This window comes from Saccopteryx leptura, chromosome 8 (assembly GCF_036850995.1).
Source record: "Saccopteryx leptura isolate mSacLep1 chromosome 8, mSacLep1_pri_phased_curated, whole genome shotgun sequence".
Lineage (NCBI taxonomy): Eukaryota > Metazoa > Chordata > Mammalia > Chiroptera > Emballonuridae > Saccopteryx > Saccopteryx leptura.
This window is the reverse complement of record NC_089510.1, coordinates 60,892,044-60,911,645: the sequence shown is the minus strand read 5'-3', so window position 1 is coordinate 60,911,645 and position 19,602 is coordinate 60,892,044. Positions and strand designations below refer to the sequence as shown.

General features: G+C 42.1%; 1 protein-coding gene across 2 annotated transcripts in view; it reads right to left on the bottom strand.

Moving 5' to 3' along the window:
- The window catches only part of FGF12 (fibroblast growth factor 12), a 614,102-nt gene that overhangs the window by 325,838 nt on the left and 268,662 nt on the right, over positions 1–19,602 (bottom strand). The gene's annotated exons all lie outside the window — the stretch shown is intronic.

Sequence of the window (19,602 nt, the reverse complement as noted above, 5' to 3'; positions counted from 1 at the left end):
GTAACTATAGAACCTTAGATTAATTACCAGTTTATTGTCCTTTAGCTTGGAAGTCACCTTAAAATGAGAATAAAATTAATTAGTAGAGTAATTATTTTGAGGACTAAGTGAAAAAATACATTAATTACTTGGCATAATTCATGCCTCATAGTATGCGCTGCACAGACGGTAACTATTTATTAGAATGTGATCACCTGGGGCTTTTCAGTAACATTTGTAGAATAGGTGAGTGTGGCATTTTTGTATAACATGTGATTTTGTATAACATAGTCTAGACTCAATAAATGTAAAAACTAAAAACAGTATTTTAAATCAAAAAGGAAAATTCAATCTATAATTTATATTATCTGGATGGAAAACAAAACAAAATCCAAAGGTGATTATAATTAACATGGTAGTAATTTTCTGCATTTGGAAAAAATAATTTGAATAGTATGAATAGTATTGTGGTTCTCATGTCATTTCATTTAATGGTATGTGTCTGTGTAAGTACCACACTGAGGAAACAATTTTTTTTCAAGACAAGATTCTGATTAGCTCTTAAACTGCACTGACTGATGCAGTCCTGACAGTATCAGTGTATCTAAGACACAGCAGCACGGAGCAGAGCCCGCCTTTCCTGTAATTTCCAAGAAGCAGAGAGAAAGCCTGTTTATGGCAGCCACCTGCAGAACAGCAGGGATGGGGGACATAGCCTCTTCTTATCTTCAATAGCATCTGAAAAAATATCCCTACTAATTTCATACTTGTTTATATAGAGTGCAAGCCCAAAGCACACAGATCACTAGCCAAAGAGAGCATCTTAGAACCTCAACTGTGCTTTTCCAACTAAAAACAAAAGAGAGTCAATAGTGTAGAAAGTTGGGTCAGATGGAAAATGCATTCCTTATTCAAGCCCCTGGAGGTTCTTTCCAATTGCAACTTCTCTTGTGAACTTCTAACAGACTCCCCTACCATGCAAACACACCCCCCCAACACACACACACACACACACACACACACACAAATACACTTCTGAGTGTTGAAAGCACTTTCTGAAGTTCTCATAGCAAAGACAGCTTCCTGTCTTGTGTGATATTGACAGATACCTTATTCACATCTTATCTCCTCACCTAAACTGATTTCCTAAAAGGCAGGGGATCAAATTTCCTCATTTAGAAGCAAGCGGTCTAATTTAATGTGTGTTGGAAGAAAGGGAGCAGGGAAGAAGGAACAAAATTTCACATGTATGAAAATCATAGAAACAAATTACTATAACTTAAAACAGGGGTCGGGAAACTATGGCTCGCGAGCCAGATGTGACTCTTTTGATAGCTTCATCTGGCTCGGAGACAAATCTTTGTGTTTTTGTTTTGTTTTGTTTTGTTTTTTTTCTGAAGCTGGAAACGGGGACAGACAGTCAGACAGACTCCCGCATGCGCCCGACCTGGATCCACCCAGCATGCCCACCTGGGGCGAAGCTCTGCCCACCAGGGGGCGATGCTCTGCCCCTCCGGGGCATCGCTCTGAGGCAACCAGAGCCACTCCAGCGCCTGGGGCAGAGGCCAAGGAGCCATCCCCAGCGCCCGGGCCATCCTTGCTCCAATGGAGCCCTGGCTGCGGGAGGGGAAGAGAGAGACAGAGAGGAAAGGGGGGTGGAGAAGCAAATGGGCGCTTCTCCTATGTGCCCTAGCCGGGAATCGAACCCGGGTCCCCCGCACGCCAGGCCGACGCTCTACCGCTGAGCCAACCGGCCAGGGCCGCAGACAAATCTTTAATAAAAAAAAATAATAACGTTAAAAATATAAAACATTCTCACGTATTACAATCCATTCATTTTCTACCACTCATGTTCATGGTTGCGGGTGTCTGGAGCCAATCACAGCTGTCCTCTGGGACAACACCAAATTTTTATTGGACAATGCATAACGTACACAGGTCGTTGTATGGCTCTCACGGAATTACATTTTAAAATATGTGGCATTCATGGCTCTCTCAGCCAAAAAGTTTCCCAACCCCTGACTTAAAACAACCACTCTGATAACAATGTTGACATTTATATTTCTGAGTCTCCAAGCAAATGATTCAGTGAGAGTTCCCTTTTAAAATGACAAAATATTCAGAATATTAGGAATAAATAAAAAAGAAAAAAAAACACTACTTGAGATGATTGCCAACATAGAAAGGATCTAAAACCTTAGAATCTTCTCTTTTTTTCTCTAACTAGTGAATTTTCTCTCTCTCTCTCTCTCTCTCTCTCTCTCTTTTTTATTTTTTCTCACAATTGGGTTTCAGGATACGACAGAGGGAACTCCAAATCTGGGTAAAACTGACACTTTCCCAACCCGATGACAATATCAGTTTGAGACAGTAAAACATGAGAGAGAGAAAATACCATTAGCCAATATCTGTATATTTTAGACTCACAGGAAGAATATAAGAGATTTCAGGAATCAATTATTCCAGCACCTTAACTTTACATGCAGGATCTGAGGCTGAGACTGTTTCCTTAAATATTCTGTATGCCTTGAAGCACCGCAACTCTGCACGTGGTCCTCCTCCTGCCAGGACTTAAGTCTCTTGTGTTTGTCCCAACTCAGATGTCAGCTTCTCTTTGACACCTCCCCTGCTTCACTTACTCAGTGTATTAATCCTCCTTCAAGCCCCCTGGGTCACTTCTATAGAGTTTCATTTATAACTTACATATATTGGTTAGATCATGAGTCTCTTTTAGGCGGGAACTATGTTTATCTTACCCACCTGCAAATGCCTGAAATATAAAAAAAAAAAAAACTTCACAAATTGATATTAAATAGAAATATCTGGCCCTGGCCAGTTGGCTCAGCAGTAGAGCGTTGGCCTGGTGTGCGGGGGACCCGGGTTCGATTTCCGGCCAGGGCACATAGGAGAAGCGCCCATTTGCTTCTCCACCCCCTCCCCTCCTTCCTTTCTGTCTCTCTCTTCCCCTCCCACAGCCAAGGCTCCATTGGAGCAAAGATGGCCCGGGCGCTGGGGATGGCTCCTTGGCCTCTGCCCCAGGTGCTAGAGTGGCTCTGGTCGCGGCAGAGCGACGCCCCGGAGGGGCAGAGCATCACCGTCTGGTGGGCAGAGCGTCGCCCCTGGTGGGCGTGCCGGGTGGATCCCGGTCGGGCGCATGAGGGAGTCTGTCTGACTGTCTCTCCCCGTTTCCAGCTTCAGAAAAATACAAAAAAAAAAAAAAAGAAATATCCGCTGTGGTTGGAGGGGAGGAGACAACCAAAATGGAGGCAAACAGAGGAGGGAACCTTTGATTCTAGAAAAAAAAAATGGAAAAAATGGATTTTGGTGCCTGTGTGTTTGTTTTTACTCATTGGCCAGTATGAGGCTAGAATAAAGGAAAATGGCCCACTAGTTATTGGCTCCGTTGTTTCATTACCGTCTGTCTGAATCAAATGCTAACCTGCACGGCCAGGCGGCTATGATGGTGGCCGTGGCTACTGGCCCTACAGTTCTAAAAAGAAAAGAAAAAGAAACACTAGAACATTCTTAGGGGCCTCAGGAGCATGAGAAATTCACCCAAACTTACAAGTATTACAGAAAGAGCCAACAGTCTTTTTAAGCCTGAACTACACAAACGAAAAGGGGGGAGTCAGGAGAAGAGACTCACTCCACGAGAATAACTGTATTAGGTCTGCTCACTGAGGCTGCTGCCTTCCCGCAGCCCCTCAGAGCATTTCAGCCAGTCTCCCAGTAGTTCATTGTCACTGCAACATTTCTCTTTACAGTGTATGTTTGTTGACTAAAGTAACAGACATGAGGGAATCAAAATGTAGTATTTCATCAAAGGTATAATGAGTTTTAATAAATAAATAAATATTACAAGCAAAAAAAAAAAAAAGAAAAGAAAAAAGAAATATCCGAGTTTACTGAAGGAGACGGGCATCACGCCACCAAGAGGCTGGCACGAGGCTCAGCTCTCCGTGAAGGCTAGGACCCGGACTCCTATCTAACAGCCCTCGCTAATCACATTAAATCGTAAAAACACTTTCTTAAAAACAGGCTTGTGTGGGATAACTGAAAGAACAGATTATGTTGTGATGGGAGGGGGCAGGAGCTGGTCCTCTATAGTCCAGTATCTTTGAAAGAGATATGGATCGAAAGAAACAATGCCTTGTTTCTTCTAAGAACTCCCCTCTTTTCCCCTCTCCTTCCTCTTTCACTTCCTTCAGGTGTTCTTTATTCTTCAATAAAGAGGAAGTATTAGTAGCTGTATCTTAAGAAGTTACAAAATCTCCCCACTTTCTACATCCAACACTCCTTCTCTAGAACCCTGTGCCTGCCCTTTACCCCAAAGACCAGGTCTACTTCAATGAGGGATACCATGAAAATAAAAATTAACTTAAAGTAAAATTCTGGTCAGTGTGATGCTTGCTGGTTTAAAACACAATCTATATTACTTTTGTTGGAAGTTGGTCTACACTTTGCTGTTTATTGATCTTAACAAATGAGTTAAGATAGATAAGAATATTTATGGATTTGAGAAGATATCTGTTAATGCCATTCTGGAAATATTATTATTGCTGGTATGTTGTGTCAGAAAATACTATCAGGAAAATAAAATGAGGTTAAAGACATTTTAAAATATTCTTTGTACCTGACCAGATGATGGTGCAGTAGATAGAGCGTTGGACTGGGATGCGGAGGACCCAGGTTCAAAACCCCGAAAAAGGTCAAAGCAAGCCAAATGTCCATGAGTTGATGAATGGATAAACAGAATGTAGTAATGTAGTATACATACAACAAAACATTATTCAATCTTAAAAAGGAAGAAAATTGTCACATGTAACAACATGGATGAACCTGAAGTATATTATGCCACGTACACATATACATATAAACATACACACAGCTACATAATTCCTCTCATATGAGGCGCCTAGAATAGTCAAATCCATAAGAACAGAGTAGAATGATGGTTTCTTGAGGCTGAGTGAAGGGGAAATGGGGAGTTGCTGTGCAATTGATACAAAGTTTTAGTTTTGCAAGTTGAAAAATTATGGAACTCTGATGCTACTAAATTGAACACTTAAAAATTGGAACATGGTAAATTTTGTGGTGTTTTCTACCAAAACTAAATTTTGTTTGTGTGTGTGTGTGTGTGTGTATGTGTGTATGTGTGTGTCAGAGACAGAGAGAGAGACAGAGAGAGGGACAGATAGAAACAGACAGGCAGGAAGGGAAAGAGATGAGAAGTATCAATTCTTCTTTGTGGCTCCTTTGTTGTTCATTGATTGCTTTCTCATATGTGCCTTGACTGGGGAGCTACAGTAGAGTGAGTGACCCCTGCTCAAGCCAGCAACCTTTGGGCTCAAGCCAGCAACCATTGGGTCATGTTTATGATCCCATGCTCAAGCCAGCGACTTTGTGCTCAAGTTGGTGAGCCCGCACTCAAGCAGGTAACCTCAGTGTTGCCAGTCGGAGGCAACTGCGCTACCACCTGGTCAGGCAACAACTAAAATTTTTAAAGAAATTGGATCTTCCTTGAAACAGAATGCTTGAAACAATGCCAACCCCACCCCACCATTTAATATTGATTGCCACTCTCTACAGAGTTACTTTATCAGGTACATATATTTCTAAAAGTTGACTAGAAGGTATTCTATTCATATATTTAGTCCTGTTGTATGTAAGGTAAATGTATTTGGCTCTAGATGAAAAGGGAAAAGAAGAAAAGTATTTCACTAACTACTATTTTTTAATGGAAAACATTCTAAGGAGGACAGTGCTAGATGAATCTTAGTGAGTACAGGTAAGGAAAGATAAGAGTCCTATTGATACACAATCAAAAACCTGTTTCTATACTCTAACCAGTATATTGGGGCATATTGTTTTTCTGAATATCTCAATTTCTGAAGATATGTGTTTTTAATATTGTTTATGCACAATATTGACAATTTCTAAATTCCACTGAAGGTTTCTTTACTTCAAGAGGTATCTGAGGTTGCTCATCAGCCCCAAGCTACAATGGAGCCAAATCCCTTACCTCAAACATCAAATATCATTTTGAAGAAATCTTGTAAGCCACAAGAATGAAGGGACAAATGATAATATGAGTTATCTTATAAACTCCAACACACATGTGATCTGATGGAGAAATTACATGGATTACTCTAACAAAGAGAAACACTGCTTTACCACCCACAGTGAACCTCAGAGATAAGGGCTCTACATACACAGGAGCCAGGGTCTGAAGAGAGAAACTTTGGTAGCACCTGTCAGCAGTATGCAGTAGGTGAAACCTTTCAATGTAAGATTTACATCACCTTGACTTGCTTAGAAGGGGCTGATTAGATCTTAGGTAAAGGGGAGAAGCAAAATAGCTTGATTTCCTGATGGTAAAGCTGCATTAAAAAGAAAAGTGTGGGGCCCTGGCTTATTGGCTCAGTAGTAGAGCATCTGCCTGGTGTGTGAATGTCCCAGGTACAATTCCTGGTCAGGGTACACAGAAGTGCCCATCTGCTTCTCTACCCTTACCCTTCTCCTTTCTCTCTGTCTTTCTCTTCCCCTCCTGCAGCCAAGGTTCCACTGGAGCAAGCTGGCCCCGGACACTGAGGATGGTACCATGGCCTCTGCCTCAGGCACTAGAATGGCTCTGGTTGCAATGGAGCAAGGCCCCAGATGGGCAGAGCATCGCCCTCTGGTGGGCATGCTGGGTGGATCCCAGTTGGTTGCATGTGGGAGTCTGTCTCTCTGCCTCCCCACTTCTAACTTCAGAAAAATACAAAAAAAAAAAAAAAAAGGAAGAAAAGCGTGAAGGAGAATTTTAAAAGCTCATACCACTTTATCGCTGTATTTCTATTGTTACATTTAGAACAAATGAAAAATGAGATGCTGCTGTATTTACACCATTCTACTTCCTATAACCAAAAATGACAGGGTAAGTGACAAATTAGTTCAAAACAAAAACCTGTTGAACTAAAAACAGTTCTGACAGAATCACAGAATCCTGAGGTTGGAAGGCCAAGCTGTCCACCTCCTCAGCAATGACAAGAATTTCCTGACAATTTCTATTGATGGACTGGCACAGCCTTCCAAAACGTCTCCATCTTTGGGCAGCTATGGCTATAAAAATGTCCTTCAAGAGGTAAAAGAAACCAGTTCTCCGCTCGCCTGAGATCCACCATGTGAGTACATTTGGAACTATTCTAGCACCTCTTTCACAGGGCAGCCTTTCAGATTTTTGCAGAGAGCAATGCTATCCTTTCTGTTTCTCCTTCTCTCTGTTAACAAAACAGTCTTAGTTCTTTCAGCAACTCCGCAGAGGATCAGTCTGGATTCTCCCACCTCATTGCACTCTGGTTTTAGATACCTTTCTTAATCTGAACATCCCTGTCACCTCTAAATAGGTTAGCCCTGAGCCCTAGTTAATTTCAACTCTACTCATTCAAAAGACTTTTAAAAACTTCAGCTTTATAAAGGCTATAAATTACTTACATGTGCATATGTCAATATAAGATTATTATAAAGTGTAACTTAGACTAATCTTTTTATTAACTAAAAAGTGTTGGTGAGGCTCTAACCAGGTAGCTCAGTTGGTTAAAATGTCGTCTTCATACATCAAGGTTGCGGGTTTGATTCCCAGTCAGGGAACGTACATGAATCAACCAATGAATGCATAAGTAAGTGGAACAACAAATCAATGTTTCTCTCTCTTCCTTCCTCTCTCTCTCTCTCTCCCCACAAAAAAAATCAATAAATAAAAAAATTTAAAAACATAGAAAGAAATGTTGGTGTCAAAACAGCCTCATTTTTTCCAGCAGCTGTCAGGTAACAACATTAACCTCCACCGGGTCAATAAAAAGGAGGATCAGGCATTCTCTCCGACTATAACCTCTCCTTCACCTTTCCCAAGCACAACACATACGTGCACACAGACATAATTTGCTCAGTGTTTATCCCCACAAGGTCTCTTTGTTGCCTTCTCCCTCCTCCCACTGCTACCCCCTCATCCAGCCTTCCAGCAGCACTCCCCTGATTAGTACCACTTACATGCGGTCTGCCTGCCTGTGGTTCCCACTCTTAGTCCCCATTCTTCAAGGGACTTATATCTACAACCAACTTTCAATACTTACTGATACCTGTTCTGCTCCTGCCCCTCCCCTCAGTGCAAACGGACATTTTTTAAGTGAATGATAATCTTTGCCTTCAAATATTTGTGAGTCTAATGAAGATAATAGACCTTAACAAAGAACTGTCCTGCAGTGCAGAATAAACAAATACGGTCTTGTTCAAAGTGCTGTGAGAATCTTGATTCAAATGGAGGAAAGGATAAAAGTAAATCTAGGCCTTCAATAAAAGTAAGACATGTTCTACACAACACAACTTAAAGTGAGCTCTTCTCAGGTCATGTTTTCAAAAGGCAACGGCAGAGTTGGCTAAGTGTATGGAGGCATGCGTGGTAGGTAAGAGGGAAGATGGGTTCAACCATTTTAGAAGACAATTTGGGATTTGGAATAAACGTGAAAAGGTAACAATCTTAATATCGTTTTTTTAATGAGTTTAAAAGTTTATATATACACAATGAAATGTGGAGCAATCTTTTAAAAATCATAGTATCAAATCAAATAAACAAATAGTATATAGTATTCCAAATATATAGTATTCTATAAACTAATGGTGTGCTGTAACTATCCCTGCTAAAACAACCTGCTGAATCAAAACAAAGCCAATTCTGGGTTTATGTTTGTTTGGTTCTTTCTTTTCCTTTGTTCATACATGAATACATTTTCTAACTTGCATAGATAACAGTTCTACCATCACCTGTGTTGTTCAAAGGGAAGGAAGTTTACTAAGCAAGATATTGAGAAGTAAATGATTTTAAACTCTGTTTCTTTGAAAGATAATTTGAGTTTGGACATTTAAAAAACTGTGCTGGCCCTGGCCGGTTGGCTCAGCGGTAGAGCGTCGGCCTGGCATGAGGGGGACCCGGGTTCGATTCCCGGCCAGGGCACACAGGAGAAGCGCCCATCTGCTTCTCCACCCCCCTCCTTCCTCTCTGTCTCTCTCTTCCCCTCCCGCAGCCGAGGCTCCATTGGAGCAAAGATGGCCCGGGTGCTGGGGATGGCTCCTTGGCCTCTGCCCCAGGCGCTAGAGTGGCTCAGGTCGCGGCAGAGCGATGCCCCGGAGGGGCAGAGCATCGCCCCCTGGTGGGCAGAGTGTCGCCCCTGGTGGGCGTGCCGGGTGGATCCCGGTCGGGCGCATGCGGGAGTCTGTCTGACTGTCTCTCCCCATTTCCAGCTTCAAAAAAATACAATAAATAAATAAACAAATAAATAAAAAAAATAAAAATAAAAAACTGTGCTTAGAAATGTTGGTGGGTCTACAGCCATACCACCCTGAACGCGCCCGATCTCGTCTGATCTCGGAAGCTAAGCAGGGTCGGGCCTGGTTAGTACTTGGATGGGAGAAATGTTGGTGGAACAGGTCCCAAATTGAAAGTCACGTAAGTGATTATCACTGTAATTACAGCAAAGCACCTAGTGAATTTTATGGTATTAAATGAATCAGGGATACATAGGAAACACAAGTTTGCAGTACAATGGAAATGTCTCAATAGCCAGAGATAATTTCATAAATATTGTCAAACTAAATGGCAAACATTTTCTCCATTTTACATAAGCCCAACTTTCTAGACATGGTCTTAAGATCTAAAAACAAACCCCAGCTCAATTTAACCTCATCCAAGAAGCCTCCTAAGTGCTCCGGTCAAGGAGAACCACGTTTCCCTCATGCTTCCACACTACCTCGAATAGCCTATATGGGACAGCCCATGAAACTGCGTTGTAATAACTTACAGTTTAAAATATATTGTCTCATAAATCAAATTTCATCTGATCATCACAACTGTCCTTCCGAGACAAATTTTACAGACAAGAGAAACTGAAGGTTAGAAATAAAGCTGAAGTGATTGGTGAACGAAGGCACTTGAGCCCAGGTCTCCAGGCTGCATTCCGAGTTCTATGCACTCTGCCATAATGATTTCTATAAAAACAACTGCCTACAACATGTTCCCACTAAAGTTTTATTTTCCCTACTGCTTTTCACATGGAAAGCACAAGAAATATTTGCTAAATGAAATTGAAAATTGAAAGTTGGATAACTTAAAACTTTAGGGAGGTGGTGCTGCGATACTTAGCATGTAAACTGTACCTTAAACATGACATTAATTAACTGAGGCATACACCTTATATTTATAAAGCCCTAGCCCTTAAGAGAGGGAAGAATCACTTCAAGATAACCATATATTCCACATGATCTGATGTGCTCAGAGTGGCCATAAAAGGTCTTTCTGAGCAGGCAATCAATTCCTGAGGCCATGGATATGTTGCAAACATCTCAGGCTTTCAAGTTAGATAGACCTGGATTCAAATCCAGACTTTGTCTCTTTGAGTCTGGGCAAACTATTTCTTAAGTCTTAGTATAGTGATCATTAAAAATGAGATAATCATTCCTATCTCACAGAATTATTGCTATTGTTTGGTTGGTACTCAAAAAATATGCATTTGTATTTCTGTGGTAAATGGAATTCTAAGATGGCTCTACCTGTCCCCTTGATCAGTGGTCCCCAACCTTTTTTGGGCCACGGACCAGTTTAATGTCAGAAAATATTTTCACGGACCAGCCTTTAGGGTGGGACAGATAAATGCACAAAATAAAATTATGCGACCAGCGTAAAAACTGTGGTATTTTTAAATATAATTGTCGAACTTACGAGACAAGCATCAAGAGTGAGTCTTAGACGGATGTAACAGAGGGAATCTGGTCTTTTTTTTTTTTTTCCTGAAATTGGAAATGGGGGAGGCAGTCAGACAGACTCCTGCATGCGCCGGACCGGGATCCACCCGGCACGCCCACCAGGCGATGCTCTGACCATCTGGGGCATTGTTCTGTTGCATCCAGAGCCATTCTAGTGCCTGAGGAAGAGGCCACAGAGCCATCCTCAGCGCTTGGGCAACTCTGCTCCAATGGAGCCTCGGCTGCGGGAGGGGAAGAAAGAGACAGAGAGGAAGGAGGGGTTGAGGGTGGAGAAGCAGATGGGCGCCTCTCCTGTGTGCCCTGGCGGGGAATCGAACCCGGGACTCCTGCACGCCAGGCCAATGCTCTACCACTGAGCCAACCGGCCAGGGACTTTGGTCATTTTTTAAAAATAAAAAATCGTTCAGACTTAAATATAAATAAAATGGAAATAATGTAAGTTATTTATTCTTTCTCTGTGGACCAGTACCAAATGGCCCATGGACCGGTACCAGTCCGTGGCCCAGGGGTTGGGGACCACTGCCCTTGAGCACTAGTGGGGCTGTGAATGTGATGGGATAGACACTCCCTGGGTTAGGTTATGTTTGTTTGTTTTTTGGGGGGTTTTTTTGTGTGTGTTTTTCTGAAGCTGGAAATGGGGAGAGACAGACAGACTCCCGCATGCGCCCGACCGGGATCCACCCGGCACACCCACCAGGGGCGACGTTCTGCCTACCAGGGGGCGATGCTCTGCCCCTCCGGGGCGTCGCTCTGCCGCGACCAAAGCCACTCTAGCGCCTGGGGCAGAGGCCAAGGAGCCATCCCCAGCGCCCGGGCCATCATTGCTCCAATAGAGCCTTGGCTGCGGGAGGGGAAGAGAGAAACAGAGAGGAAGGGGGGGGTGGAGAAGCAAATGGGCGCTTCTCCTATGTGCCCTGGCCGGGAATCGAACCCGGGTCCCCCGCACGCCAGGCCGACGCTCTACCGCTGAGCCAACCGGCCAGGGCCCCTGGATTAGGTTATGTTACATAAGATTTCTCCTTAGCAGAAAAAAGGGAACCACCTGTTGGTCTTGAAGAAGCAAGCTGCCATACAGCAAATTACCTGTGGAGATGGCCATATGGTATGGTCCTGAGGGCAGCTTGGAGGACCTGAGAGTGGTAATGACGGACAGCCAGCAAGAAAATGGGGGCCTCAGTCCTACAACCTCAAGGAACTAAATTCTACCAACAATCTGAAAGATCTTAAAATAAAACCCAAGCTCCAGCTGCGAACCACAGACACAGTGACTGCAGCCTTATCAGATCTTGAGCAGAGGACCCAGCTGAGCTATGGCAAGATTCTAAACCTACAGAAACATAATAAGCATATGTTGTTTTAACCACTAAACTTATGATGATTTGTTATGCGACATGAGAAAACTAATATATCTTCCCTAAATGAAATGAGCCAGAATGGTCTATAGCATTTTTAAACTTCCTGAGGATGTCAAATCATTTTAGCAATTACAGGAATGCAGCCAAGTTTTGTGTAGCCTGAAGCTTATACAGTTTGGAGCAAATACAAAATTACTTATCAAGTAAATATCAATTAAAATTTTTTAAAAATCAGGCCAAATTACACATTTTTAAAAAAAAAAAATATGATTAAAATAAACATAACACCCAGACACAGCTGTAATAGTTATTCTTTATAATTTTTGTCAGTATATGCTTTCATTGTCTTTTCATATAACAATTTTGCAAAATTCTTTATAGAGAAAATAGATGACTCAATCTTGTCTCTAACTTGATTGGCTTGCTTGTTTTTAATTAAGACTTTAAAATGTTCATTTCAGCTTTACCACTCATCACTTTTAATGCCATATAGGTATTTAGGATTATTATCAAATTTAATTTAAAGGCAAACTTAATTTTTATTACATATAAGCTATAAACTTTAATAATTTTCCACAGACTAATTTCTGTGCATTTCTCCTTCATGTGGGATAAGTCTAGGTCACAACACAATTCCTGACCTTGCACTGTTTTCTCATGTTACATACTGAGCCATCATGTAACAGGGAATAAATATGCTATGTTACTGATATTAGTCTGACTAGCCATAAAATACAGTTAAAATAAAACAATCTTATAAAAGGATTTCTGTAAAGCTACTCATGTTAACCCTAGTAAATACTAAATCCAGCTTGCTGTAACTATGATTTAATCATACTAATCTAGTAATAAAAGTTATGTATTCTGTAACAGATGAAAGGTATATAATCAACCTAATGCTTTCACCTCTGGCCAGGTTCTCGTTACAGTCGCACAGCCTGTTTGCCTTTGGCTAACACACGTAGAGAGATGGCATCAGAGTGAAAAACCTGGACACAAACGGGAAAACACTATGACTCTGCCTGAGGCCCTACCCTCACTCCCACTAGGCTCAGGTTTGCAGCTTTGATTCTCAGATAGGTCAAAAGGACAACTGGACTGCAGGAATGTGTAGGCACCATTTCAGAATAAGTCTAGTTTATGAATTACTCGCTAGCTTCAACTCAGTTACAAGGCCAAGAGGACCACAGAAGTCCAGCCAGCCATGAAAATAAAGTCCTTTTCTCAAGAGAAACTTCACGACGGTCCTCCCCCTAGAAGTTCTCCCCCTCTCAAAGCCCCTCAGTCCCCTATATAAGCTGGCCAAGGCATCTGAGCTGGTAAAATGTTAGAATTTTGAAAACAGAAGTCATTCCATTTTCTCAGGCTGCCGGCATTTAAACAAACCTCTTTCCTTTTTACCAGCACCTGTCGTATGAATATTGAATTACTGTCACAGCAGGCAGCTGAACCTGTGTTCGTAAGAACCAGAATGTGCAACTGGAGTCTTCTTAACAATGATTTACTAGGAAGTAACTGTAAACATAAATGATAATCTACTGAGCTCAAATTAAATGTATCCCCAACTTAACTTCCTCATAGCCAGATCCCAAAAATGCCTGTGACAACTCCTTTATACTCAACAGGGAACGAGTGATAAAGGAGATGGCAAAGAGGAAAAAGCTAGTCATCTAACTAATTGTAGTAAAATATTTTACTCTTGCAAATTGAAAAATGTGTGAACATTTGAACATGTGAACACATTACTAGGGCCCCTCTCAGGGCCTTGGAAAGGTCTGTGCAAAGAAGGAACCCAGGAGGCTGAAGGTTGACTAGCCTCTGATCAGTGGAGGAACTAAACATCAGCTTTACCTTGAACGCTGTGAGGAATCAAGGCTTTTGTTGAATGAGGAAAATAAGGCATGGACAAATTAAATAACTTCCTGAAGTCTCATAGGTGAAGGTGCAACTGAACTCAGGCAGCCTGAATCCACACTCTTTACCATCTGCTACATGTACTGCCATAGGAGCAAGCTTCTGACTGTGTGTGTGTGTGTGTGTGTGTGTGTGTGTGTGTGTATTTGGCAGACAGGAAAAGAAGCATGTGTTCTATGATTCAATCTTAATGGGGAGTTGATTTTTTCTGTGTTCTTATTTGTTCTACTTGATTACAGTTATAACCTATAGAAACAGGGAACGGGTTGTGAAGTTGATTTTAGGGACCGTAACAGCAGTCACTGCTACCCACAGTTATTGTGACTCAGCTGTCACTGAAAAGCCTATCTAAAAGCTTTTGCCCCCAGATCTCAGCATGCTAGTTAAAAGCCCCATGATCAGGATATCAAAAGTATCCTGATAAGCTAACTCATGATGGTTTCTCTCTCCATTTAGCGGGGCAGCAGAACTCTTTCATCCAGCTGCTTTTCAGAGCTCAGGAGTCTCCCAGGGGTGACGTCCTGCAGACTGAAGTGTTTCAAGTACACGGAGGAAAGAATTAGAGGAAATGGCTCCATGCCTCTTTCTCACAATTACTCTATCTAAACACTTTGGAGAACTGCAGTCATACCTTTTGGTCTGTTTCCTCAATGGAAAGGGGTTCTCTCATTGCTCCAATGTTCTATGATGTATGTTTTTACCTTTAAACCACCAATTGAAAACATCAGGAAAAAAAAACATTCATGGCTATGACGTGGGGGTGATATCCTGGATTTATCTCAGATCTCTTTCTCATTTAGGGCAACACTAGATTAAAAAAAATACTACCTTGATTTCTTTCAATGCTAAATGGGGAATACATTTTGAAAGGAAACAAGGGGGATTTTCAGTTCTGAAATGGAAGGTCACTTACAAAAGATGGGAAATATTAGCAAAAGTCTTTGAAGGAGCCCTGGCTTTCTGGCCCCCTGTTCTAGAGCATCTACCTGGGCTAATCCCTGGGCCCAGTGGTCTCCCGCTGACTCGCAGGCTTTAGGAAGTCAGCGCACCAGGCTGTTGTGACAGATGAAGTGCTGATCGTCAGGCTCTGGTGTGAACAGCACTGCCCAGCCAGGGCTTGTGGGTGGGTCTCTGAGCCTCACTTCCCTGTCTCTGAAGGAAAGACGCTTACCTAGGACTTCCTTAGGTCTTTCCATACCGGAAATTCTGGTTTCCTGAAGGTGAGCTGCTCTGAAAAGTGAAATGAGCTATTGCTTTTGCTGCTGAAGTATACCAAGCATTAATCAAAATAAGCATTCTTCTCCTTGTTCTGTTTGGTTTCGCTTACCCCGGTCTTATCACTTTCCCTGTGCAGAGTAATTTTCTATGTGTTCGTATGCGACGCCTCCTGATTACATTTCCAGGAGCCCAAATGATGATAACATTTATCTGAACTTAACTGAGTTTTTTCATTCCCTGGTATTTTAAAAGAGAATATGCATTTTAAAGAGTATTTCGAAAACAATATGATTTAAGAACAACAAATCACAATTAATGCATCTACCTCTTTCAGTTAGCCCAAGTAATCCTCAGAATTTCCTTCTCACCCTGACAGACCACCTGTTCCACGTGCTAGGAGCTGAGGATCTAAGAGAAAGAGAAGAACACAACCCCAGCATAGTTCCCGTCTTCCAGGAACCCACTCTCACTCTAGACGGTGACCCAGCATTAACTGATAAGGAGTAAAAAGCCTCCTGGACCCAAAATTATCTACTTTGTTGTACAAAGGTACCATAGAGAAATACTTGCTTTTGTGTCTAGCTTTGACCCTTGGTATAAGGAGAACAAGTCAGAGTTTAGCGCTGAAAAGCAGTGGTTCTCAAACGTTCATACACATCAGAACCACCCGGAAGCTTTGTTAAAACAGATTGCTGGGCCTTACCTCTGGATTGCTCATTCAGAACGTGGGACCAAGAGCGTATAGTTCTAACAGGTTCGGAGGTGATGTTAATGTTGCTGATGAGAGGCCCACACTTGGAGAACCTCTGTCGAAAGGAATGATCATGAATGGAGCTAGTGAGTCTGGGATGGGGCTCTGACCCTGGCAGGGTTCAGAAGCTCCCCACGTTATTCCAGTGAGCTCTCCCAGCCACTGCACTAGATTAGATAATGACGTCACTTTCCCCAAATCATTGCATTTACAAGATAGTTTTAAGTTTACATCTGTTTCTGAGTAGCTTGCCTGATTAATGATTTCTTTCTCTGTAGGTTCAGACTTCTACATAAAGCTGAGGATGCCGTTTCCCAGAAAAGACTAAATACAGCCCATAATGTTTTATCACTGACTACAGTCAAGGTGCTGTGTCTCACGACGTTGCATTGGATGCTGAAGAACACAACGATGGGACCCACCACAACCTGGGCAGGTGCGGAAGGACCCAGAGATTAATTTGTTAATTTATTCACTCAGACAGCATTCCTTGAGTGCTCACTCTGTGCTGTGCCAAGGAGCTCCGGCTTTGTCTCTGTGAACATAGGAGGCTATGGAAATTTCTAAGGATAAGAGTGATAGAATCTGAATTGTATCTCTGGAGTGTGCAACTTAGATTCATGAGCAGGGCCTTGGAGCAAGAGATGCTGGGAGGGAGGGTCACAGCTGAGTATGCTGAGGAGAAGAGGAACTCTCTGGGAAAGGGGGAGGAAACGGAACTTACTGAGGATGCTGGTGACCAGAAGGAGAAGCTGATAGAGCTGTACAGAGTAAAATAAAACACTGACAGTCCCAGTCTCAAGGTCATTAGGAAAATAAAAATACCACTGTTGTTATTGAAAGGCGTTCATGAACTACAAGGTGGTAAGACAGAAACATGCGACAGTAAAAAGAAAATAAAAATACCAGCGTTGCTATTAAAAGTCATCCATGAACTACAAGGTGATAAGAGAGAAACATGCTACCTGTAAAAAGAGTAAGTTGGGTAACAGCATTACCTTTTACCCAGAAGTTTACAAAAACAAAGCCAGCGGAGTTTCTGAGAAGAGTGAGGGAAGATATGCTAGTAACCCTCATTCCGAATTTCCTTCTTTCTTCAGCCTCCACCATCCTGGAAACATCACCGAATAACCCTGCTACATAAAACCTCCGACTTCCTTGAGCTTCGGCACTGCCTCCTACTCCATTCCACCCTCATGGTTCGCTCCACGGCCTGCCTTTTTTCTTTCTTTTTTCCTTGAATAAATGTACTCTCTTAATTATAATCTTCTATTCCCTTTTTACTGAATGTATTGGGGTGACATTGGTTAACAAAATTATACAGGTTTCATATGCACAATTCTACAACACATCATCTGTACACTGTCTTGTGTGTTCACCATCCCAAATCAGGTCTGCTTCCATCATCATTTACAGTCCCGCCCTCGTACCCTCTTCTACCTCCTCCGGCCGCCATTCCCAGGCAATCGTCACACTGTTGTCTGTGTCCGTGTTTTTTTCCTTTTTTGCTTAATCTTCCCACCCCACACCCAGCACCTTCCACACACAGCTGTCCGCCTGCTCTCTATAAGTCTGTCTCTATTTTGCTTGTTAGTTCATTTCGTTCATTAGATTCCACATGAGTAGAATCATATGGTACTTGTCTGTCTCTGATTGGCTTACTTCACTTAGCATAATGCTCTCCACATTCATCCATGCTGCTGCAAAGGGTAAGATTTCCTTCTTTTTTAAAGCCAAGTAGTAGTCCACTGTGGAAATTCTTCTTTGGAACACACATCACTTTAACTGACTAAAAATATATATATATATTCTGCAGCAATGAAGCCAATCCTTTTCTTAAACACCTACAACTATCCTAAGTGTGACTCTCATTTCTAATAGCTTCTAGACATACCTTCCAAGTTACCCCTGAGACACCTCAAACTGAAAAGTAGTATTTTATTCATTTTCACCCACTGATATGATCTTACTATTAAGAAAAATTGCAAATGTACTATGAAAACATCTCCTATTCTAACTGGATATGATTTTAACGTTTGTGCTTTCTTCACTCCTCTAGAGCATTATAATAATGGTTCATGGTTTTACCTCTCTTTCAGACATTAAAATCACCGAGGACGATGAGTACACCTTGTTCACTGGCATGTCTTCAGCAGTGAGGTTTGCACTTGTCATTGGTTAAATTGATTTAGGAAGGTAAAAGCTGCTCCAAAGGGCTTATTGTAAGCCTTCCTAAAAACATAGAGCTAACCCAGAAGCCATCCTCAGGAAACCTGAGTAGATTTGACTCTTCTTATCAGTCAAGAGGCAGAACCAGGGCTTCCCAGTCTTTTTGTTTTCTGATGCAAGTGCAGTCAGATCACTAGTGAATAAATCTCCTGCTCTAGACTCAGATGAGTAAAAGCCAGAGCAGAGAGCCCATAGGCAAGACAAGTTTGCTGTATTAATCAGTAGGAAAACATTCGTGTAAGGATAGACATCTTGTCAAAACTCCAGTGCAACACGTCCAGGTGTGAGCAGTCCATCATCACAGTGGCATGGGCAGTGTGCTGAGACCTCAGTCTGCACGTGCTGCACCACTGCAGAGCTCCTCGGGCCTGCAGGCCTCTCTGGCTTTATAGAGCCCTCTGGTCCCAGAGGCATGGCGGCTGGCCCGAGAGAAGCACCTCGCGGGGCTACATCTGAAATAAAGCTTCGGCCCGTGAGTCACAAAGTTTGGCCACTTTGTCCTGAACTGCAACACTAAGTGTGTGAGTCTAATCGCAAGTGTGATTGTTCTTTGCAGTGAATCTTCAAGAATCACCAAGACAAGACAACATGGCATTTTCTGCCTTTATCACATTCTTGCATATAGTTGGAAAAGGCACTCAGATTCAGAACTGAGGTCTAAGACTCAGGCAGACATGTGAAATTGCCTGAGGTTTTTATTGAAATAGGAACTTTGTTTTCATCAGTAGTCCCTTCAGGAGTCCACTGATCCAGCCTTTATTCTCTCCTTACATACATTCTGCCACTATCAATATACTTTATACAGATTTCAGAGCCTCCACTGGTAATCCGTCCCAATATTTCTTTACATCCTGCACAATATAGAGCTTTCTTACCCATTTTCAGTAGAGCTGAAAAGAACTTCTCATTTTTTTTCAGTATAATGCAGCTTCCCACGAAGATCTCTTTTAAGCCATTTACTAACTTCCTGTTCTAAAATTAAATATTCCCATTTTTCTTGGGTCATTCACTCAACCAATGTTTAATGACTTCCTTCTATGTGCTGGGTTTTGTATTGTGCATGAGGACACAATGGTGGGAAAAAGCAGATCTGGTTCTTGCTTCAACGGAGCTCCGAGTCTAGTGATGGAAGAGACAGATGGAAATCAAAACATCACACAAGTTAAATGTGAAATTGCATCTTTGAAGGACAGGTACATGGTTGTGTATAACATAAGGACAAGCCAACCAGAGGTTTCTTTACTAAAGACGTAAATGTTGAGCTGAAGTCCAAGGGGAGAATGGAGGTGACTAAGGGAACACTTTTTTTCAGGTAGAGGGACACCATGTAGGAAGACTCTGCTGTTGGAGTATAAAGAATAA